The sequence below is a fragment of the Anopheles arabiensis genome, chromosome 3 (genome assembly GCF_016920715.1).
Source record: "Anopheles arabiensis isolate DONGOLA chromosome 3, AaraD3, whole genome shotgun sequence".
NCBI lineage: Eukaryota > Metazoa > Arthropoda > Insecta > Diptera > Culicidae > Anopheles > Anopheles arabiensis.
In genome coordinates this window covers 73,648,642-73,673,715 of record NC_053518.1, presented here as the reverse complement: position 1 = coordinate 73,673,715, position 25,074 = coordinate 73,648,642, and the positions used below count along the sequence as shown (strand labels likewise).

The window sequence follows — 25,074 nt, the reverse complement described above, 5'->3', positions numbered from 1 at the left end:
CGATGCGTTGTCGATTTCCTTAATAACGAATTTTGCATGCACTAACTTGCTGCGACCGAAAAAACACGATCGATCGATTTCGCTGTTGAGTTAAGGAGGAAAAAGACAACGGTGAAGATGCTATCACAATTGATTTGTCTTCCCCTTCTTTCGCTCGTGTCTTTACCGTAGTTGACCTATATTTCGATGGAAGCATTATAACAAGAAGTGCAAGAAATTTGACCCTCCCTGCTTCCTTTCTGCGAGGGTGCGAGGCTTGCTGTACTGCGAAATGATGTTTGCCGTCTCACCAATCTTCCGTTAATCACCTTCGCGTAAAAGTTTTCAATTTTTCTTCATCTCGTCTGTTTTTTTTGTTGGTTTGTGCCTTCTTTCTTCTCCTTGGCGGTACTTTTCCACGCGTATGGAAGGTTTGTTATCGGTTGTGGGCGTCGGAGAAATGCCTTCAGAACCTCCCGCTAGGTACAGCCCGGGCAGCAATGCAATTTATCGCCTAATTTACATCGAAACGCGTCACGGGAGATCCCATTTGCACAGGGCCTTGGGGAGTCGCCAGGGAGCGGCAGCAGCAGCAACTCCCGCTTGCGTTAGTAGTGAAACATTTTTATCTTGTTTCAACGGGGGTGGCGTATAGTGCGCCACAACTCGGTGTTGTCGTTGGAATGGAATGGGCAAAGAGCGCTCCGCTTTAAAGGACTTCCCGTCAAACACGGATCGATCGTGCGGGACGCGAAGGACTTTGGCGTGTTTCAAGTACGCTTTCGGGATGCTTTTGCTCCCTGCTTTTGGGAGGGGGGAGGGGAAGTGTTGATAAGAATCAACGATTACTGCTGCTGCTGGAACAGGAGCAAGTAGTGACGCTTCGAAGTGAAGCGAAAGTGAAGTCAAACAACGAGCAAACAGTGCCGCAAGTTGGCGCAAGTGTCAAGTATCGACATCTTCAGTTTAAAGGTGGTGCGTCATCTAATGGTGTTTGTGGTGCCGGGTGGGGCGTTTGAAGTGCCTGGAAAAGGAAGCGAAGGAAGGCAACCAAAATGAAACCCACAACACACAGACGGAAGTGACGGAAACAAACGAAGATAGCTGCACGATAGCAGGAAATGGAATGTTGATGCGATGCTGATGCTTTTTGGTCCGCTCGTTCGTTTCCTCTATCCGTTTCTGGCGCTCGGGCTGGATAAGAGTGTGCGCTGATAAGGAGCGGTGATGGTGATGGCGGTGCTGAGACGATGCAGAAGTGGAAACAGATCTTGCTCAGGTGTCAGCAAATGGTATTCTGTATGTGTTTGTTCCTTTAGCATTTTTTATCGCGCTCTCTCTCTTTTTTTGATATTTCTTTCCTGCAGTGTGGTCTCATTTTTCAGCCACCGGCGGTGGTGGGTTTTGCGGGTATCGCCGGTGGTGGTCCACGGAGTTGGAGAACCGATCCAAATCCGGATCCTCTGGAGGGAAGAAAGAATGGTTAATAGCTCTGCCAGTTGCTGCTCCTTTGCACCGAGCACGCCCGTGGAAAGGTAAATGGATTGCAACTGTGCATTGGTACATTATCTGCTGTTTTTAGTTGTAGAAGCTTTATCTCTTCCCGTTCTTGATTGTGGTCATTTGTTGGGCGTCTTTGTTGTTGAGCGGTGAGGGTCATTTGTTCTGTCAAATAGTATTACCAATGAGAACAGGTAACATTTGATGTTTGCAGAGGGAGCTATTTACATAATTGTGGTTACGACTCAGTACAAATAAGATGTCAGAAATAGGTAGGGTAAATGTACCTATAGTGGTGGTAGTACCAATAGTGGTGGTATTGCACTAAAATGCGGTTAATACGGCAAATTACAAGTAATTAAGTTATTTACGTTAGTGTGAAATGTTCTTTAGCCTTTTACAAAGGTTTTAAAAGTTAAATGGGGCCATTCCGTTACTTAGTGATCGAAAGATCCATTATTTTGCGATATGTGTCAACATTTTTCCAAAATCCTTAGGATTTCATAACGAAACTCATTTTTCTGTTAACGTTCTAAATGACCACATAACCACCCAATTACTAGTTTTTCAACATAACTGTTATGAAATGTTATTGTTTTACTAAAATTATTTGCCTTTTGACCATATTTATGCATTTTTAAGGGTTTTTTACCATAGTGCCATTATAGGTACACAAAACAAGCATGTTCCTATAGTGGTTATAGTTATAAAATCAATGAAAACAGGTCGTTTTAGATTTTTTCGAGGATATTTTTGACATGTCGTACTGTTTTCACTAAAATAAGCAACAGAAATGAGTTTTATGTAGGCAATTTACCAAAAACAGGCCAAAATTCGCTTATATGGCTGAATGAAAAATTGACTTCAAATCAAGCACACTCTTCCGGGTGTAGGTTGACGACAGGTGTGATGCAGTACTTTTGTCAATAGTTTCATTAATCAAATTTATACATTTTTTTACGATCAAATTACGCAAGAAACCTATATTATGGCAGTAATCCTTGCTATTGAAACGAAAACAGCTTCGAAACTAAGTTTCATTGATATTATACACCGTTTTTGATGCATCTTTGTTTACCACCACTATAAGAACACAATACGACGACTATAGGAACCATACCACCATTATAGGTACAATGAAGCAGTTACAGAAATATGTATTTTTTCGTAAATTTGATGTATTTCATGATAAAAATGGTTGTGATTGCGTAGATAAAACATATTCCAATTGGTATGTGTTAAAATATTCAGAAATTGTCCTTCCTGACACCTTAAATCCATTAAAACACATCGGTACCACTGCAAATTGCACCACTATTGGTACATTTACCCTACTTTGTTTTGTCTACAAGTTTGTGTTTGACTTTTTTTTAGCTGATTTGAACTGAGTCTTTTTTCTTGAAGATATCTCTTCATGAAGGCATTATATCCTGGAAGAAGGAGAAGTCTTGGAAACAAACGAAGCTTTTTTTTTAAGTTTTCTAAATGTCATGCTCATAAGGACGTTGTCAGAAAAGTTCAGGCTTTCTCAGTATATGCTTTCTGAGGATGCACTGAAACCCTTTGTACGAATTCTTGGAGTTTGTTTACATTTCAATATTCTACAAATCATCCTATTTTTGGGCTGCTCGTAAGGATGCTGTGGGTATTTCGTAGGTTTGTTTCTAATACGAAGAACCAAGTTACCAAACATGTTTATGATTTCAATGTACCATATTAGGCTACCATGAGAGCTCTAGGAATTTTTTTGTGAATGTTTGAAAAACTACACCATGAAGGAGTGATGCTCAAAGTCTTTTTCTTATTACGCGTCTAGACTTCTTCTTCTTCTATTTGGCGTAACGTCCTACGCGGACATGCCGGTCTATGCAGGCTTTCGAGACTTTATTCATTACCACGCACCCGGATAGTCAATCCTTGCTACGGGTGGGACGGTCCATTCTAGGATTGACCTCGTGACGGGCATGTTATTGAGTGGTTCGAGTTGACGACTTTTCCAAACTGAACTTTTGAAGCTAGTGGTCTCAAGTGCCAACAAACCATTCTTAGGACATCTTGAAAAGTATTTGAGATTCGCATACACTTAGTGAGGTATCAAAGCGTGTATTTTATATTTCGGAGAGCAACTATCATGTTTGAAAGTGTAGTTACCCAACGACACATCACTGGTCATGATCTATAATTTCGTGGCATAGTAACCAGAACTACTCAAAACCTCTTCCCTTCATAATCAATAACATGTCTAACAAAGCAACTAGACCGTCCACGTGCGTTTCAGTTCCTCTTTTTGAAACCCCGCTGCATATTCACCACCTATAGCTGGTATTGATCGGTATTGGGTTGGTTGTATTTTTCAACTCATCTTCCCTGGCCCGATGATGGCCCCGATGAGAGGGTGCGATAAATAAATAAAATTTCAAACACGTCCCACAGTGAATCGGAGCAGCAGCAGCAGTGCTGCCTTCGATAACTGCAGCTTGATTGCATGCATTAAGCTGTCAGAAGCAATCGAGTGTGGTACGTTTTACTTTTTTTTGAGTGGGAAAGCAGCAATATTAACTCACCTTGCCTAGTCCCATTCCCCGCACGCTGTGGATGTAGATTCCGCATAGAGCGTAGATGTTTCGTTCGCCGTTATTTACCCGAGCCCGTGCTCTAACAGTAAATATTTTATTGCTTTCTATGCAACTCGTCTGCGCGAAAAAAATAGCCCACCGAACAAGTGACTGAGTGTGTGAGTGGGATGCGGAGTTTCTGATGCCACAAAAGGATCCAGTTACAAAGGAAAGGTTCGCGCTTTGCCTTTGCCGTATTCTTCGCTCGCTTCGTTCGGTACCTCCCAAACGCCTTCCAAGCTCGAACGTAGCTCTCTTTAACGTAATCCCCTTGTCGTTTGACAGCCCAGATATGAGATGGTAAACACTAACGACAGGTTTAAGACGGGAAGAAAATCCAGCATTGCTGCAAAGGCGGCGACGGGATGGGTAAACAAAGTGTGTCTTCATAATGCGTTATGGAAATTGCTGAGCGGCTTTTCCACCACACCGCCGCGGCGTCTTGGTGTTTTTTTTTTGCGCCATCCACCGGTGTCCCCGTTTAGCACAATGTTAAGCCGGGGGAGCTTGTTGGGGCGATGTTAGGAACCAGTGGTACCTAGAATCACGCGAGCAGGTGTGCGTAGCAGAAGCAGCAGTTGGGGGAAAATGTTTAAAAATTGTGTACCGGAAAGGAAGCGGCGAGGCCACACGCGCGCAGAAAGGCATAAAAGCATCATGTTACAACGCTGGGGATCCCAAGGATCTCTTCTGGCGGAGCACAACACAATCTACGAAACATGACGTTCGCTTGCTGCGTTTTGTGCCCCACTCCGTCCCGTTTTCTTGACGGAAGCAAACATAAGGATATGCCTCCCGGGCAGCAGGAAGTACCAGGCGAATGTTTCGGCAGGGCCTCTCAGTGGGTGGATAAACAAGCTGTTTAAAATGCACACGCACCCGCCGCACACATACACACACACCGTACCGTGTGGGGTAGCATAAAACGGAAGCAAACATCCTTCCGCTTTGTCGTGATTCTACTTTTTGCTGCTTTTTAAAGTGTGTGTACGTATTTTTTTCGTTCCTCAGAATCGACTCTAAACTCCACTCTCAAGCGTTTCTAAAGCACTTCCTTGTTGTGGTAGCGTCTCGGTCCCGTTCCCTTCATTGTCCCTCCCAACGCTTAATCGTGGCCACCGGGAGCTAGCTGTCGGTTGCATGTAGAAATTGTAGAAGCAGTCGCGGGCAAAAAAAGGCGAGGCTCTTAAAGAAATTGCTCCGAGCTGGGCGGTTTCAAATCTTTGTCTGCCTCCTTTCCGAAGGGCGCGCTTGGGCTTTCGGGCTGGAACTGCTGGAAGCGACCCGTGTGCGTGGTGCATTTTTGCACCGCCCGGTGTGAATAGGGTGAAGAAATTTTTAATTAAGCAAAGAACGGTAATTTCCCCTTTTTTCGGTGGAGGTGGTGGAGCTGGTTTTGAATTGAAGTGAATTACGTAAGCAAATCTTGCCTCACCGTGTACCGTGGTTGACTTTTGTTGTTAGGGTGGGGGCTTTTTTTACAAGTAGCGAGATTCTATTCCTTCCGAGTGTTGCTAGGCAAGCGTTCGTTGACTTTCGCAATGCACTCTTCTGAAGGCTGCTGCTTCAATAAAAAATGTCATTTTATTCACTTTGCTAGGAATGTACGTAATTGTGTGCTTACATGTTTGGTGTTTCAAATTTATGAAGCATTAGATGAATGGAATTTATAATCAGATGGCTCTATTCCTACTCCTAGCAACAATTTCATGGCACACAGTGAACAGGGGAGCAACACAGTGACATAAAAGTGGGAAGGGCTGTTAACATTTCGAACCTTCCCACCCAAAACATGTTGACGGACGGGCGACACGGCCTCACGCTCGTCGATAATTAACAACGAAAAGGCATGCCACTCGCGTGTAACTATTTTTGGAACAATGTTCGCTCTTTTCCCTGTATTTAAAGCTGGTTCTAGGAAAGTGAGTTTGATTCGGATACATTTGGCTCATCAATTCATCCTAGTTGAAGGGTGATTTGAAGCGTTCCGGATTGCAGAACATTCCGGGAACGTTGAAGCATCCCCGTTTGGGGGAAAGCTTTCCTTAAGGTATCATTTAACCTTACGCACCTTTGATGTGATTTGTTGTGAGCTACCTCATTGAAACGCCGTCGCACCCGGTAACCAATCACGCCAGCCAACCTGCTAGCTTCCTGATGACCCTTCATCAAACCTTCAAACCATCCGCACCGTGTTTCGCAACGGTCGAAGAGCCAGCACACCTCCATTCATCACGGCGAAGGCTGAAAACCACTAATTACGAAAGCTGCTCGCTGCTTAAAGCTGCCGCCGTGGAGCGAACGTAAAGGTGTTACTTCCTTTCTCGGTAGACACGCTGCTACACGGCCTTCCGGACCCTCACACGGGGGGCACACGGGTTGATTGAAAGCTCCCTGACGGGCACACCCCGGAATCCCTTCCTTGAAGTGGGTGGTGGAGTACACCACAAACCCTTCCCCGCGGGTGCCGTGGCAGTGTGCTCCTATTTGTTCGTCAACCATTTACATGTACGAGAATCCGGTCCCGGGCTAGGATTAATGGGGGGGAAATAGCAGAGTGCGAGAAAACCGAACACCGTACACAAACACAGTGATAAATATTCCACACAACCCCCCAGCTGTAAGTCAACCGATACACACACAGACTTTGGGCCCTGTGTGGAAGGATTCGCAAGCGTTCGCAGCGGACGCAGGCTCAAGGGAAGAAATTATTCAAACAACCCTACCGTACGCCTCCGCCCCATCTCCTCGCAAAGAACACAGCGCGTTGCTCTCCTTGTTTTTTTTTTTTTTTTTTTTTTTTTTTTTTTTTTTTTTTTTTTTTGTCTTTCACCGGTTCGATGTGTTATTTTATGCAAATGAGGCACACACAGTCACTTGGGAATAAATGAGGAAAGAGGTGAGTCCTTTTTTTCTTGCTTTTGTTGTTTGCCATTTGTTTTCCTTCCCCGACTACCGCCGCGTTTTTGGTGTGTGGTTTTTCCCCACTGGTCACTGGGGATTTTGCGGTAGCAATGCGGGGTGTGTTGTGGGGAGTCATATATCGCGCGCGAGTTTTCCACTTCCGGTGGTGGTTGGGGTGAGAATGAGGTTTTTGTTTGTTGGTCCTTTTTAGCGTAATGGATATGAGATTGATAAGAGGGATGGTGTGGCATGAGTGGGCGGTGGGGATGGAAAAGGAGGAAAGGGATTTTCATACGAATGTGACTTTTGAAGGTGAAAATGTTTTAAATATGATCTTGATAAAATTTGTCGCATTTTGCTACGTTTTTATCAATTACTTTACGTTGATTTTTTGCGTCTAAATTCCATATAAATTGCTGAAAACAATCGGCCCAGAAGAGATTCGAACTTGTCCGCGTTGCTTGAGGGCACCTGCCTTAACCTTGCGATAGCTGCTGCACTATTTCATCACTGTATAGACTAAGCGTTAATACGTGTACAAAAACACAGCAGTCGCTGTTTAATGTTTATGAGGAATGAGCCAAGATCACTTAGGAATGGAATACTTCGCACTGATCAATCAAGATATCCAGATCAAGAGATATTAAAAAAAAAACCATTGTTGTATATTTTCTCCCTAAAGCTATTTTTTACATATTAGTTTGTTTATGACTGCAGTACAAGACATTCGAATATTAAACTGTCATTTGTAACGTATACATTAACTGCTATATGTAGTTAAACAGTTCATTTTATTATGTCTATGCTGTCATTTAAACGAATCCATGTTCCCACCGATTGGTTGAAATGCACCAAAGCGATCACATTCCAGTAGCAATAATTGTCTACTTACACACAACACTTCGTGCTGAAGTTGTCCGCTTAGCTGCAACAGTTGGCCCCACGCTGCCTGTTTAATGCACCCCTTTTTTGCACCGTCGTAAATCATACGCACATAAACGTTTACACCCGTTTGATTTACTAATGATGGTGTGGCCTGCATAAGATCTTTCGGGCGCGAGTTTTGTTTTTCTTCTTTTTTTCTATTTAGTTTTCTCCGTTTGCCTCCTTCACACCCCAATTGGGAAAGGATTATTTTCTCACGCTGCGCGGGAACGATATTGTTACACTCTGCTTCTCCTCTTCGGTACCCAATTTTGCCGTTTGCTTTACGTCATTGCTGGTACGTATTAACAGCGGCAGCCCCGGGGACCGTTCCCGTAACAGTGCCATAAACCACATTTAACAAGCAAATGAAATGACACACGCGGGCACACCATCGCGCGTAAGACGATGGCGCTGCCGAGGCGCTGACTCATATTTTCCCACTGCTCGCATCTCGGTCGGTATTCGTTTTTACAGCACGAAATGTTCAATTCACATTTGACACTACGCCATCCATTCCCGGCACCTTGGCATCTGCCCCACCGCCCCCCAAAAGGGGCGATAGTTTTTCGTGTCACGTTGGCATTGCCGATTCGCGTCGCTAATGAACCGCGCTAATGGTTTTCGCTGCGAACCAATTCCTCGCGCGATCGGGCGTACGACAGGCTGCACGATGCCGTTTTGCTCGATCTAATAACTCGAGCCGGTGTCCGACTGTCACTCACAATCGCGGCGTGGGGAGCTACGAGGAGATGGAATATTGTATCGAGCTGTCAGGGCCCCAGCGAGTGTGTGTGTGGTGAAAATTAAAGAAACAGATCGCGCTGCGTAAAAGCTGCGGTGAGTACGACTAGCCCCAGAGGGACGGGTGGTAGACCGGGAGAGCAAATTAAATCTACTCTCCCTTTTCCCATCTACTTGGGCGTGCCAGGAGCGGCACTGTGACGGGCTGAGAAATTTAAGGTTAAAGAAGAAAGAAAGTATAAAAAATAAGACCGAAACATCTACGTCACAGAGGTACAAGTGACAATCAATTAAGACGCGCACAGTAAGACGGGCGAAAGGCGCGCACACATGTGAGTCAAACATGTCTTATCTGGGTCTATTTTGTCACGCTGTTGTGTGTGTGTGTTTTTTTTGTGTTCGTCTTTCTTCCTAGGGCCCTTTTTTGTCGAGGTTTGGAATAGACACCCAAACAACGCACCCGCCTAGAGGGTGGAAAACGTTGACTTCTTCTATGATGATGCGGGTTTGCTATCCCGCGGTGCAGCGTTATCGCTGATGACGCGGTTCGGAATGGAACGAGGAGTGGCTGTTTGATGTTTCTTTCTTTGTTTGTGTGTGTGTGTGTGTGTGTGTGTGTGTGTGTGTGTGTGTGTGTGTGTGTGTAGCAGAAGCCGCCCGTTAGATGCAACAGCATGCACTCACTTAATGATCTTTAGTCACGGCTGATCTGGCGGAGTGCCAAAACGAACGAAAAGAGAAAAAAACGAGCGCCCTGCGTTGTAGGAGGATCGAAATAAATGACACATTTCTTGAGCTGTTTCGTTGCTACAGGGGCAAACAATGCACACGGCGGTCTCTTTCGTCGGGCGCATTTATTATGAGCGGGTGTTCCGCGGGTTTTGTGGTTGTTGATGGTATTTTTTTCAGTGCTGTCTTTTTTCACTTAAGCGGAGAACTACAGCGCTTACATCTTGATGAAGAAGGCAGATTGAACCGGGAGTTCAATTGCTTTCCCCTCGGGCTGCGATCAGCGTGGCAGCTTTCAAAATATGACATTTATTTTCCAATTGTGTTCCTGCTTTTCCTCTCAAGTGGCGTCGGAATTATTTATTTATGATTAATTTATCCCGCGCTACCAGCTTAATGGCTCCAGCATCCAGTAAGTAAGACAGTAAGTAAGTGGTTACGAGTGCGGCGACAGTGATAAGCCGAGTGGTGCTCAGCGCAGTGCGGGAAGTGCTTAAGAATCTGTCAAATATGCTCAGTGTCATGCTGAAGTGGTTTGGGAAAATGGGATCGATGGGATGTCTTTTTTATGAGCTGATTGATTTCAAACAAATTGATCGTAACTGCTTTTGATGAGAGATGATTAAAAGACTTTTTTCTCGAAAATAATTGAATTTCTCTTTGTAACAAGACTTCTTATAACCTTTTTCCTTTATCTCTGGTCTAGACTATCTTGAGTTTAATGAGAAATGTCTTCTTCGCCACAACACTTTTTAAGCTAATCGTCGTTACACCTTAAGCTCTAAAACCTTCACTCAGATGAAACACGCTTTACACCCTCAAGAACAGGATAATTAACATTTATTGCATAGATTTTATAGCCTCCAATGTCGTAAAATTCCATAAAAGAATACCTCTAAATTGCACACGCTCCCGGGATTAACCCGTTCTCAGCGCTACCAACCATAAATCAGCAGTTTGCGTTTTATGCTCACTCACCACTTTGACTATCGTTCGGGGATGTAAGATGGATACGCCGCACGAAAATGGCAATAAATTACAACTGACGATTTTCATCCTCCCTGTATGTGCTGATGCACATTTCACAAACACACATACACCTGCCAACCTAAGCAGAAAGCTAATGATGAATATTTAACGTGCGCTAGCTCTTAGATGCTCACCCAGTGTGGGTGAGGAAAGTTTTACCCCCGTTCCAAACCACTCCCAACACACAGGCAACGGAGGGTTTGATAGCATTCAATTAGGATCGTTATCGTTTGGGGGAAGATTTGGAGTAAAGTTGCATGCACCTCGGCACCTCTCCCCAGGGGTTGGTAAAGCTTGCACCGGCTTGGCTAGTACGTGGGCCTGCATTTGCCCAATCTGTCTAGTTTAGTTTCGTCGGCTTGGAAGATTCCCAAAGTCGTAAAACCCGATCAGCAACTCATCCATCATCGTGGCGCCGCTGGTAGGGTTGAGCTCCATTGGCTTGTAAAACCACACCACTTTATGTCCGAGTAAGTTGTTCTCGTGGTCTGCGGGGAGGGGGACTAATTTTAGCATCACTATCACCGGACCCGATGATGTGAGTAGCCAATCGGTCATTACAAGCAGCGCTAACAATTCAATTAAGCTCCAGACAGGCACGCGCGTTCACTCGCCAGCGCAAGAAAGTTTGAGGTTTGTGGAGCAGTTTGGCGAAGATAAGCTATAAAGTTGTACAGTCTGTGCGCTCGTTGATCTGGTGCGGTCTGTCTTATCTCCAACCAACGTTATGAACGTGTTTGGGACAGTTTTGGGACAGTGTGTTGCCTTCTTGGGCTAGAAAACACATTGCAACCCACACACAGTTTGTTCCTCTATTCGTAGCTATTCGGCTTCGAAAACCACTTTCATACACGGTCACCAATTATAGACTTTCCTGGGATATCTATTCCCGAGGCCACCACCACAATGGGGGAGGGAGCGCAGGGGGACAATATATCACAAAGCGTAACCATCACATAAATCCACCACCGGCGGGCTGGCCTTCTCATGTCGATGCACCCGATACGCCCCCGAGAGATGAATGGCCGTGCGGAGTGGTTGAGGAAAGCTCTCATAAACATAAGCCACGAAATTCATTTTATGATAGAAGAATGTCTTAACCCTTAAGGGACAGTGGAAAGACGCTTTCTCCATATTGGATCATTAAAGAATCTTGAATTGGTAACACAAGTTCAATGATTGAATATTCCTCATTAGCACTTTTTCGCATCTATTTTACAAAACGTTGCTTTTCAGACCCATTTGGTGCACCTCCAAGGGTTCGTGCATCATCTTCGCCTAGATAAGAAGCGAACCTCATCCATGCTGCTGGCCCGCGGTAGCGCAGCTGCTTCTAGAAGTAGCTGCCACCGCTATGATTTAATCGGCTACGGTGGCTACGATCTGATCGATTTAATATTTCCCGAACCTCTGAGGCCACCGTCCGCGATGCTACCGCCTTGGAAGGCCTTGAATTCACCGTAAGGAATTCGAAAGTCCGGAAGCTCCGATCAGGGGAGCAATGGGAAAGTGCATCTTTCTGGTAGGGCTCGCTAGCGATAAATAGACGCAGAACACCGAAGCCCTCGAGGCTCGTCACGATTCCCCGGGTTTTAGGTTCAAACATTCCATTATCACGATTATGCCGCTCAGTAAGCCTGTCCTGTTTGTGAGCGGAATGGGAGCAAACGGAACCTGATTGTACCTAGCAGGCAACGGGGAGCTTGGCTACAATTTCCGAGACCTTGCAAGATGATTGCGAAGACACACACAGAGTGTATGTACATAAATAATGGTTTGTGGAACTTCCCCGGAACAGCTTCGTCATATTAATAAAACGAGTTCCATTAAAATGACCGCTTCCAGCTTGTTTCGGCAACTACTCGGTCGTAGTGACCTTAATAAGCCTGGGTCCAACATCTTGCCAACCCACACACGCGTAACACACGCGTTGGTTTAGAATGGTTCTCCCGGTGCACGCGCGCGCGTGCCCGTCTCTTGTAGTCATCCATCCATTGGCGTTGGGACCTAACAGTACTCCAAAATTCCATAAGTCGCGTCTTATTGAAATCTTTAATAGGGACAGGGGCGCATGGATGATACGTGCACCTTCGCTGAAGCTCCCACCCACGAGTTGGCCTCACCTCAACAACCATTTTGTACTCTTAACAGCGAGAAGGAAAGAACACAGGAACATTCGTGTTCCGTTTCGTAGCCCACGTTTCCGTAGGAGTTGCGTGCCCGCGCGGGTTCCTGGAGGGGAACCGGGCGAATACAAATCCTCGACATAATGGTCATTGATATTGTAAAACGAAATCAGATAACGATGATGCATTGCTGGACAGGGCAAAGGTACCATCCCACCCAAGTTGGGGCTATCGGGATTTGTTGCGTGCGGAGAGTTGCCCCGGTGGCGGGAATGGCACGGTGGCTAAAGAGATGCTTATCGACCAGGGAATTATGCAGCCAAGACCCGAGAACGGAGAACCTGGTTATCGAGCTGTTGCTACCGTTTTGTGCTATGCGATTGAAAATGCGAGCGTATCGATGCGTTTATAAGCAGGAATACAACAATAGCCTTTTGGCGTGATCCCTCTTGCCGTGTGTGACCTTCGAGTGTGGCCTCTCTGCTGGCGAAAGATTCTGAAGTATGCAAGCGCGCTAAAGCTTAACCATCCTTCCACCTGCTCGTTTGTGGCGCGAGTTCTTTTTTGTTTCCCCCCGTGGTTGTGCCAAATAAATCACTCCCGGGGCAAAACTGCAAGGGCGTTCTCGCGATGACATCAAACCATTACTTGTGCACGAAAGATCGCGATACACGGATCAGGAGGAGGTGGGTGAGAGGGGGATGGAGCGCAAAGAAACCGGACCGAACAGGGCCCGACCGTTTTCACTTGCACCCGGAGGGGGCAATTCTGCGTGGCCCGATGAAAGGAAGATTTAATCTCTTCCACCGACCGAATGATAAAGCACATTTTGAGTCCCTGTTTTATCCCGCGGTACGGCACGTTGTACAGCATGTGTATGTGTGTGTGCGTTTGCATCCATGATGACAACGTATGATTAATGATTAGGTTCATATATTACAATTATGTAATCGAGCGATTCCCGTGATTTTAGGGCAAAAGATTACTTTTGTCGAAGGTCTTTACGGTCGCGGCGGGACCCTTATCGGATGGCTCGGATGGGTCGCGAGGGCAACAAGAGGTAATGATTCAACACTCACATACACATGCTTTAAGGCGTGTCTTATCAGCATTGCCGGAGTAATATATGATCAACCCAGCGGGATCATCAGCATCTCCGTCTCGGTGCTGATGTTTCGCTTTTCTTTGAGATTTTAGAGAAAAAATGTAGAAAAAATGTTAAGATGGTTTGATACGTGTCAATAACGATTTATCGACAGCAATTTTAAACTGATTGAAAAAAGCTTCTTATTCAAGATTTTCAACCTTTTAAAATAACAATAATTATACATAAAGCTGCTTATAAGCTATTTCAATTCAAACTCATTGCTCAATCATTTAATCCATTTTTAATTGCTCGCTCTCTCACATTAACCACCGTAAACTCGATCGTTAAAATCCTGCTTGGCGCATCTTTCGCCAATCCCATCGGAAAGGAATGGGGAAATAAAATAGTTTTCATTTAATTTCGAAACAACTATAAAGGAGGGAAAAAAGAGACGGACCGCTCCGTGTCGTAATGTGCAACATTTCGCATCATTTTGCCATCATCTGTCTGTGATTGTAAATGGGTGCGCTTTTTACGATCAACCGCACCGTATTGCTGGTGGTAATAAACACAAACACAGGGGTAATAAGATGAGCATCAGCTACATCCCCTATTCCCCCTCCATTCTACATACTCACGCCGAGCAAACATGAAAAACCACTTGACAGACAAATTAACATAAAAAAGCTGTCATTTAACCAGCTCGGACGCGGCGCGAAACCTGCGTTCATCATGACGTCTTGCACAGTGTATTTAGTAATACCAGCTAACGGCGTACACCGATATGATGCAAAGCAAAGCGGGGGTGTATGGAGGGGGGTGATGCTAATAAACCAGCCCGCAGATAACGATCGATCGTAAAAAAAATATGCTTTTGCCGCCGAAACGCACTTGTGAAGGCCTGTTTTAATTGATTCTTTTTAATGCTGTGGTTTGCTTGTGCGTGCATGTTTATTGACGCGGCTAGTGAGAGCCTTTTTTTCGGTGCGTAAACGAGCTTTCGAGTACATTGGGGGTACAGCTCTAGTGAAGTAATAGCACGCGGTTCAATAAACAAAACAAGAAGAAAAAAGAGTTTTATTACGATATATGCATAAAGCAAAAGGGGAGTAAATCAAATAAAGTGCCATCTAATGTGCGAAAGCTTCGCTCTGTCATCGAACGAGCCTCACCTCATGACGTCCCCGAGCTGGATGTGCATATTGCAGAACGTGTGCAAACATGCAGCACTCAAGTGAACATCATTTCAACGATGCATTGAAGCGTGCATAAATAAGAAAAAGCGTATAAAAAACAAGTCATCCTTCCGCTCTTGCCTGCAATGAAAATGGGAAACCTCGCCCGAGCGATGCTGGCCATCCGTTGGAGGAAAAGAACATGACCAATATCAATGCCCCCGGTACAGCCGGGCACACAGTTATGAGTGCTATCATAAATAAATGACACACACAAGCATAAGCAGATCGTAATAACTATCCCGTTCCGTTTCGGACATGATAATAAATATTTAAACGTTTGCTATCGCTTCCTCCTGCTTGTCTTCTGCCTCGGCTCTATCTCAAGCGCACGGTGCACGCAGGGTCATTCGCAGTCGCTGGCGGGGCGGACCGATAGGGCCAGAAGTTCCAAAGTCAATGCCGCCATCCAATGTCCCTGTCCGGAGGTGTCCGCCATCAAGAATGGCTTCGGATGTCACACAACATTATCGCATAACTTATGGTCGTCCCTTTGCGGGTTCCCTGATGTCTTGTTCCAGCAACCGCTGGGCTGGGGCAGCACACCTTTTACACGCATCATAAATCAAATTATTTTATTCATTATTATGATTATCCCTTCTAGTCGGCGCGGGGTACGCCGGGCTAATAAGCCTCGTGTGGCGAGGTCATCCGGGCAGTGGCAAATCCAACGGTTCGTTTCTTAGCTCTTTTTCTGTCAGTTAGTGTGTGCATTGGGGATCTTTTTCCCCGTTGGCGTGTGGCACGCTATCACGTCAAAGCAATCCGCACGCATACGCTCGGGGCCCGCTTGTACACTAGGAGGGATTGGGAATCGAACAGAAGTCTCGTTGCCGCTCGGTTCTAATCTTATTCAAACATTATCATATTTTATCACCTTTCACTCTCAACCCAGTCAGTGCCAGCGGTGCCAGCCAGGTGGTAACGAACGGCTCTACTTGGCAGGGTGTTTGAATATTTACCCCACTATCAGACAGATCAGAGAACACCTGCTGCCAACTCGTGCCTCCAGAATGGATGATGCAGTGATCCAAGCAGCCGTAGATAAAACCCATCATTCTGTGGTTGTGGTGCACCGTTTGTTGTGAAGCGAGTGAAAGAGAGTGCGTCCTAATGCTTTTTCAACAATCAGCTTTATCTGATGGTAAGCTTGGGGATGGAGCGGAATTTTTGTGTAATGACTTCGAGCCCCGGGATGGATGTACTACGGATAGGGGTAAGAAAATTGCGTAGGTGTAGTGTAGATGACGATCTATTTATGAGTGCGGTTTGTTGTGGGAACATCTCACCCGGGGAGTTGTTGGAACATAATTCTTCTGGAGATGATAGCAGTGTTTGGAGGTTTTAGAGCTGGTCTGATTATGACACATGCTCATGCTCGTGCTGGCCCGGCAATGCAGATGTTATTGAGAATTATGGCACTTTATTTCGTATCGGGTACTTGTCGTAGAGGACCTTGTTGAGGACCTGGTCACTTGGAGTTGAAATGCAGAGAAGAACTCCCTGCTCGATAAAACCGTCATAAATCGTTGGTCAATGCGTTGACGTGAAACAATGCCCAATAAATTGATTTTAATCCTGAAACCGAAGGGTAAATGCACCCATCGGTGGAGGATATGTTGTCCACTCGAACACTCCGCACTCAACAGAAGCGTTCAATTAATTAATTGGTTAATTTTCCGTTGATGAACACACTCGAAACGCTCCAAACGTTGCATTTTAGCCACGCACACACTCGTGAGATACATCCCTGATCCGTCAGCGTGGACCTAGGGCTGGGCTTATTTTAAGATCGGCTTGTTTGCTGTGACGTTGTTGTCGACGGTGGCGGCGGCTAACACGGTCCACGGGACAACGACGACGACGGCCGACATCGACATCACCGGGCCGCGATCTGCCATCTGTTCGTGCCGTACGTGTCGCTACGCTATTTTTGGGCGTAAAACCCCCCAAACACCCATCGAACAAGACGCGGGTGACGCGTTGCGGCTATAAGGCGGGTGCATTGTAAGCGCAAATACCTCGCGCGCGCTGCAGCTGCGTGACAGAACACGGTACACGGCGTGCCCCCGGCGTGAAAGGTCATTTATTAGGCGTTTTTATTGCCCGCACACACATGTGTGACTACACACACCCCGTACCGTCTGCCATCGTATGAAGTGGTTTATTTAACTTCAAATACCGAATGCCAAACATAACACCGGGCTCGCATGGTAAGAGTTCACTTTCCGCGCAGGAGTGTCTCAATGTTTAAAGTCTTTATGAGTGTGTGTGTTTTTTTTGGGGGATAAGATAGGATCACATGGAGGCGGTAGTGGTGGTGATGGAAAAGGGTAATCCACTTTCACGTAAATTACCAATGTTTTGAGCACGGGACTATCTTAGTGGACAAAAGAAGAGGAAAAGCGAAGAAAGAAAAAAAAGCTAAGATAGCTCGTTATGTGTGTGCTTGTTTTGTTTTTGTTTTGTCGTATTTGGCGTGAAGCAAAACGGAGTGACATAATGTTTTACAACATTGTTTGGTGGGGGGGGGGTTTGAAATTCTTGCCCAAGCGTGTCGCACGAGGGGTAAGATATGTCTGAAAGCATTCCTGAGGAAATTTATTTTTCGAAAACAAATAGTAAATATGATTTCACTTTTTTCTATTTTGTTTGTTTAATTTTGTTTGAAGAGAACTAATTTTAGGACAGACAGGATAATTTTAAACACAATTAAACTGATTTATCGCCCTTCTTTGGGGCAGCCGGGTATTAGTGAGTCAATTTCGCAAATGCACCGACCCACCCAAGCCAGGAAGGGGTTCGTCTTCTGCGTGGGACTTTTTATCGCTCTTTAGACCCAAATATGAACCAAAAAAAACCCCCAAAATCCCATCCATTTAATCTAAAAACCCACCAGCGCAACACGCCAGTTTTATTAAAAGGACTTTTAATTTAAAATAATCACACCTGTCCCAGCGTGGCGATAAGTCCCGCTCAAAATACTCCCCCACACACCGATGCCATTTTAAATGATGTCCCAGTGTAGCCGTTGCCGTGTGTGTTAAAGTTTCGCTTTCAACGTTCGACGGTGGTCCGTTGTTCCGTTTTACGATTATCACTTTCGGGTGGGGGGGTTTTTTCTCCCCTCCCCGTGTGTGTCGAAGGGATGATGCTCTCGTAGAGCCGAAACATAAAAGCCACATCAGCAAATGCGTGTGCGCGCGCGTGTGTGTATGTCACTTAAGCGAAAATGGGGTAGGCTTTTGGGGCAGGCCACGGCAGAGGCAAAAACAGGCGAATGACAACGGCAACATGGTCCCCGTTTTTTTTGGGCGATGCGAATGCAACTTTTCACGCTCTTTTGCTTGTCCGTCGGTGCTAATGGGAGTAGCTGTACGGAGAGCTGTCGATAAATTTGAAAGCGGCTGTTATTTTCCTGCTTGTGGTGAGTGGATTTTGTTGCGGATTGGGCTTTTGGGGGCCCATATCCGGACGACGGTAATGTACGCTCGCGTGAGCTGGATTTGTGTGAGATGATTTCAATTTGGATCAAACACTCTGCCAAACTGCTCGATCCCGCTTGGTTTGGATGCGATTGCTTCCTGTGAAGGGATTTATTTCCGATCGTGATATGACGATTGAGCATGGCGCGGGTGGAAGCGGACACACGAGCTGAAACTAGCAAGCAAAAAATGGCAAACGGGGCAAAAAGTGGTATAAAACTACGCTTAAACGCCCTAGCCGAGCTGCATTCCGCCGATGCCCGCGAGTGATGGACTTGGCGTGATAAAAAAAAATGGAAAGAGCGCAGCAGACGGAGCCGCTGAAGACGAATACACGAACGCAGTGAGAAGAAAACAGAAGATAAATTCTCCGCTATAAATTATGCTATCTTTCCTCGTTTTATGTTTTATTAAAGACCCCTTATCCGCGCGCATCGAGCGGGAGCCCACGTCTGGTAGGGAAGGGGATGCATCCGATGGCGTGCGCTTGACACGGTGCATTCGCAGACGCGCATCCAGGCTAGGCAGAAGCAACCCGAGGGAAGTAGGGCTGGCAAAGCTGGCAGCGGGAAAATAGATTTTTCATTGGTTATTGCTCATCCGGCACGGGACGGGCGAAGGGCGAGAGATGCGAAAATGGAAATAGAATAAACAACGGAAACCATTCCAGTGGACACGGGATCCTCGTCAAAGAGCGACCGGAACGGACTGTTGCAACTTTGGGGTAAAATAAATGAACTACAACCAACCGGACCCGGACCGGGTCGTGCGGTTAAGCGTAGTGTCTGTTTGTTGGATATTCTTCTAGAAAAGAGAAAAGATCGATTCGGCAAAGCACGATTCGGAGTTTAATGCCACGCTGGGAAGATCCGTATCTGTGGCTAAGCGGGCCGATAGTTTCACACCTTCTTCCTTTCTGACCCCGTTTTTTCGAACAAAAAGCAGCTCCTTCTCCGCATGGAACTCGAGCTCCGTTTTCGAGGCTTCGGGGCTCGGACACTTCAAGAGGGATTAATTTATTGATACGGGTATTCATTATCACTGGGACGCCACCCTGGTACCTCTGGAGGGCGAAACACTCACACAGTGGGGAAGAAGAAGGTTAATCCACAAGGGCTGCACCTTAAAACCTCGAACCGAATCCGTCCGACACCGATTACTTAGGGGATTTTCGTGTACATCAGCATTTGTCAAAACATGGCACACACGCGGGAGAGGGCCTCCGGGCGTCTGCATGTTATGTTATGACAGCGCTCCTGGCCAAAAGGCGGGGTGTCGAGTTAATAATGCTCGATTGATGTAAAGTTGTGATAGTTTTTGGACCGTTGGGAAGGAGGGCTTTGATGGACTCGGGAATAGGGGAGGGAGAAAACCAGAAGGGAAAACAACATCAAACGGACAAAGCGTCCATTTGTTCGCTTATCAATCAATATTAATCTTCCGGGGGGGATTTTGGAATTTGGTAGCCCGGCCGGGTTGACACACAGTGCAGCAGAAATAGTTGAAGAGGTAAAGCAACGAGAGGGAGTTCCGAAGTTCTGGAAGAGAATTTCAATTATCGTAATGATTTAGAGAAGGTGAAAAATAGGTATTCGATTGCAGTAGCTGGAATGGGTATTTAAATGGACGCATTTTCGTTGCAATGGAACGGTATTTGAGATAACGAGAATTTTAGTAATTCCTGCGGGAAGGGGTTGGTGCTTCTGGTGGAGTTATTTTAAAAGGGAATGTCAAACGGAAGATGATAGTAATTGATGTGTAGGATTATGCTATGATAATCACTGGTGTGTTTGTGATCTTAGAGGATGTCTTTTATCTGGTTGTTTGTCATCTATGATGGATTGAAGCTAAACATTTATTTTTCTTATTTTCGTTGCAGATTCTGTTTGAAGTGCAAAAGTGTCTACTGCTAGAGCTGTGATCTGAAGCGAAGGATCTATTTTAAAGGTAAGAAATACAACATAAGTATAAAAGTATGGATATTCAAATAAGTGCAACGTTAAAAGAGAGACATCTTTAAGGCAGAAATATCGATGGGGTAGAAGATTAACGAGGAGTCAAACAATTGAGTTTAAGAGACCTGTTGAGCATATAGAAAAGTTGTAACCTATATTTACTTTTAGAGTGAAATAATGCTAACACTTGTTAAAGTAATGCTTCAACACTCTCTTCTAAACAACCCAAACATAAAAAAGCTCCTGCTTCAACCGCTTAAAATCAATGCCAAAACAGTTTCATCGATCACAGCGACAGCGTCTTGTGAAGTTAAAATGCATCATCCCCGTACATCGGTACCTTCAGCTGCATTAGTGCTGCTGCGAAATGGCTGGCGCTAACGCACACACGCTCAAGCCACACACGCGCACATCCATCCATCCATCAGCCCGGGTTTGATTGACGCCCGTAATGCAATTGAAAACGCATCGGGCGCAACCTGACGGGCATCGGCAGTTAATAACCCCAACGCTCGCTGTGCACTCGCTCGCAACGTAAATGCAATTGCATCCCGGCTCGGTGTGCAGTGTGTTCGCTTGTTTTGATCGATCCGTTGCCGTGTTTCTCCCAAGAGTCGCACGCACAAGACGAGGAATAAGCGAGGAGTCGGCCGGCTGCCCGGAGGTGAGATTCGCTCGTATGATTTATGAACTGCAGTGCACGCGGTGCGCGTGGTGCAGTTCGTACAAGAAAAGGTTGTTAATGCAGAGGGGGGGTTTGTTCGGGAACGGAACACACATTTTACCCATCACACCGATCCAAACCGGCGAAGAATGCGTCAAGAGCTTCGTCGGCTAGGTCGGCTCTCGTAGGGTCAATCGTTGCCCTTACGCCAAAGCACCATAATGGATGCAGCGTTTATTGCATTAAGCACCGACGGGGGAGGGCCGTTTGCAACAATTTTTGCCATGCTCTTCCGCCAAAGGTTCGATCGCAATCGCATCGCGGCAAATCAGGGACATGGGCCGGGCCGAAGCGATGATGTGCGCTCACACGAGTTTGATTGGTAAGAAATTGCGCTCGTTGCATCGTGTGCTACACGCGGGACCAAGAGACGTAGTATATAAGCTGAATGGATTAATCGGCTAGCTGGGCTGCGCTGAGCTCCTCGCATTGCTTGTCTTGATCGAAGTCATAAATCGTCTTCCATCCTCGACGAGGCACGAAATCACACTTGAGACAAGCGGCTTCAGCCGTCGTGTCGTGCTCGAGATAATCACAATCCAATCGCAATCGAATCATCTAATCGCTTGGAGAAACTGTTATTTTCCTTTCCATGCCAAGTCCGGCCGGATGTGCCATCAACTACCCCAGACCGACTGGGAACGATTCTGTATTTCAGTTAGCATTTTCTTTTCACTTTTCCGACAACTAAGTTGATTTGTTTTTTTCCACTGAATGAAGGAAAAATATCGAAAGCTAAAAGAATAGCGATCTTGAAACTCATTTTCCGCTTTCGTGGCATGTTGATGCGCGTCCACGAGGTTAGTGTAGATATTTTGCCGAAGAAATCGATATTTATAGGCGCGAATGCACGCGCTTCCGCCCTGCCAGACCCTCGTCAAATTCGTTGACATCTCCGACGCTTCGGAGTAATCGAATGGCGCTTGGGAAAAGTAGAAAGTCGAGTAACTGCCATTGTACAATGGTAAGAGTGAATGGAAAAAGTTTAAATATTAGTTCCGACTCCCGCGCTCAGTATATCCGTGCCAGTGAGGCTAGCAGTGAAGCAAATGAAGACAAATTGAAGATAGCAAGAAGCGGGTGAGCTAAAATGAGCCGGAACCGCGTGTAGCAAATGGAAGGAAGTATTGTTTTCGGAAGAAAAGAAACGGAAGTTAGTGTAGATAAAACAATGCACCATATTGAAGGTAACTTTAACTTGAAATTATTGAAACTGAAGCTCAAACGCCAATAGAGGTCTGAATAGGAATAGAAACGAATGAAACATACTATTTCTAGTTAAAACAACGATGGACATGTGTTGTTGCAGATGACATTGCATTGTCAAAACTTTCAAATTAAAAGTCGTTTTCAAAACAAAATGTAAATGAGACTGACTTGTTATTAGATTTCAGGATCTTTCTTATTCCAAGAGAATACCATAACCTTCTTAATGAAACTAGCCTACTCCTCACGCTGACCTAAATGTCAAATAACCAATATTTTCTCTGGATTAGTTCCGATTACTTCCCATCGAAAGAATAATCCGAAAGTCATACAATCGTCCCGTCAGCGACCGCAACTAATGATGTCGAACAACATTATCACGCCGGGAGTTCCTTCATTACTTCCGCCCGCAAAACTAGATCTGAGGTCTGAGTCCACCCATTGATCCATTGTCACCGCAAATCGAACTGTCTCATTCGCAAAGTCAGCCCAGCCCCGGGTCCATTATTTATGATTGTTTCGCTTAGCCCGCAAACGATCATCCCATCAGTCGCTCTGCTTAGGTCCGCTTGCTTGCTTGCTTCCGTTTTTTTTCGATTACAGAATTTGTCACGCTAAACGAACTGTCAAAGAGTCCTTCAACCATTTCGCCTGCTAGGACAATCCCCTCGGAGCAAATGGCGTAGGGTCCGCAGGGGTCTGAGGCTTGCGGTTTTTAACCTCTTCATTTACTGGCATGCTCTGCTCCCAGGCAAAGGCAAACTTCCCATCGCCCATTAGCCAACTGCTCTCCCCCGTTTTGGGGGGAGAAAACCCAATCGGGGGAAAATGACTGCTCATGACAATACATTTTCACACTTCCTGGCTACCCTCGGCGGAGCAGCGGCGCATTGGCGATCGAAGCATTTTTCACACGCAAGCTTCCGGCGCAAGCCCTATTCGCTTCCGGGGAAAGCAAGCCGGAATGGAATGGTGTGAACACGGTATGAAAAGCTTTTGGCAGCATCATGACTCGGGCTCGAGGCTGATGAGCTTCCACCCGCTTCGCCCCCCCCACCGGCCGTACAACGACCGTGTGGAATCATTTCCGATGCGCCGGCTGCAAATGGGAGTACCGAAGCGTCGCTGTTGGCCAAAAAATCGAAGAAGAAAGATCATAATCGTAATCGCTTTGGAAATTGATAATAATGACTCAACATAATCGTCAACGGGAATGGTTGCTGGCACGAGTGGGTGCTATCACTAATGCACATACACACACAAACACTCCGCTCAGCCGAGGGCAGAAAACGAGCGTCTCTTTAATGGACGTTTGGACCGTTACGAGACACTATCAGCCGGTTCCTTGCTGTTCCTTCTGCTTCGGGGAAGGCAAATTTCCTTGCGTATCGGTGGCGTTTGGTGAGGTGCTGGAAATTGGTAGGATATCCGCACACGGCTCGGTACGGGGCCAAAGTGGGTGTGAAACAAATGGGATACGATCACAGCCGAGAGACGCACATTAAATCTGAGCAAATAGAAGGAAATAATGTATCCTCTTCATCACTTTTCAAAGTATTGTTGAAGGACGTGCGAGTTTTGATTACCAACTGGACTCATTTTGCACGTTCCAAAAAGCTTAAAAGTAAAGCTTCACGCTTCAAAGGAAAGGATTTTGATTGATCATTGTCTAAAAGTCGCTTCGTTAACGAGCCGGTAAGCCTCGTGGAAAGGCTCCCCAAAAATAGTCACCATTTCCGATTAGCTGGAACGTTTCCTGTGCTACTCCGTTTTATTTCCCGCCTGTCATCCATTTGTACCATTTGTTCCGCTTTCCCATGGACGGCTTTTCTTTTGTGAAACGCACAGGGGTGTGCAGACATTCCCATAACCTCCGCTCCGATTCGGCCAGGTGCTGCTTACTATCGCCACCAACTTCTGGTCTGGTTTGCTCTGTTTCCCAATTTAGATAAATTTTCTAACGTGACTCATCATTCTTGCGCGATACAGGCCGCGAAAACCAGCGATGGATGGTACAAAAGGAGAAAAAACGGCATAACAGAGCAAGTGGTCGCCAGTGGAAAGCGTTGTATTGCCTTTTTGTGTGTTGGCCATTATTTTATCCTACAGTAGCCAAAACCGTCCCCCCCAATACGACAAGACCATTGTGGTGGGAGGATTTTGAAACTTTTTTTTAATGTTGCTTTAAAGTAATATATTGCACCCAACGGCTGTTCCTTGAGCCGTAGTATCGATGATCGGTGCGGGTGATAAAAGGACCTTGCTCTATGTGTGTGTGTTTGCTTTTTTTTTGAAATTGTACCTTAAAAACTGGAAAGGGAATTTTCCACTTTTGACACATCATCAATCTAACTAGCACTGTTTGACATCCCCTGGTAATGGTCGGTTTTTCAGGAAGGAGGAGAACAAAAAAAAACGAATTATGGACTTACAGTGCTTACAGGGGATGAAGATGTGGCTTCGACGGGAATTGATGGCAAAATTGGGCATGGTTTCTTTTGTGTGCGGGGTGTTGCTTTTTTTTGTATGGCGACGACAAATGGTTTAGTACTTCAAAGAAAAGGAAACAATATTGTATCTTTGGGGAGATGACTTGGGGAAAAAAACGAGAGAATAAATCTTCAATATCCCTGCTATTTACTTGCATCGTGTTGCTCTATGTTTCTTAAGTATGAGTTTTGCGCGGTGTATTAGTCACGGCTTGATGGTAGTATTTGTAAGTGGATTTGCTTGCACAGAGAAGGACAGCAATCGGAATCTCGTCTGGACCGGAGTGGCCGTTTTATATGGAGAAATTGATTATTTATCTACATCAGAATATGGTGTGTGACT

General features: G+C 45.7%; 1 protein-coding gene across 2 annotated transcripts in view; it reads left to right on the top strand.

Moving 5' to 3' along the window:
* Positions 1-25,074, top strand: part of LOC120902565 (nyctalopin-like) — an 86,187-nt gene that overhangs the window by 8,039 nt on the left and 53,074 nt on the right. For both annotated transcript variants that reach the window (XM_040311406.1, XM_040311407.1), the window contains exon 3: positions 20,237-20,304. The gene's annotated coding sequence lies outside the window, so the exon portion shown is untranslated. The remainder of the gene's footprint in view (positions 1-20,236; positions 20,305-25,074) is intronic.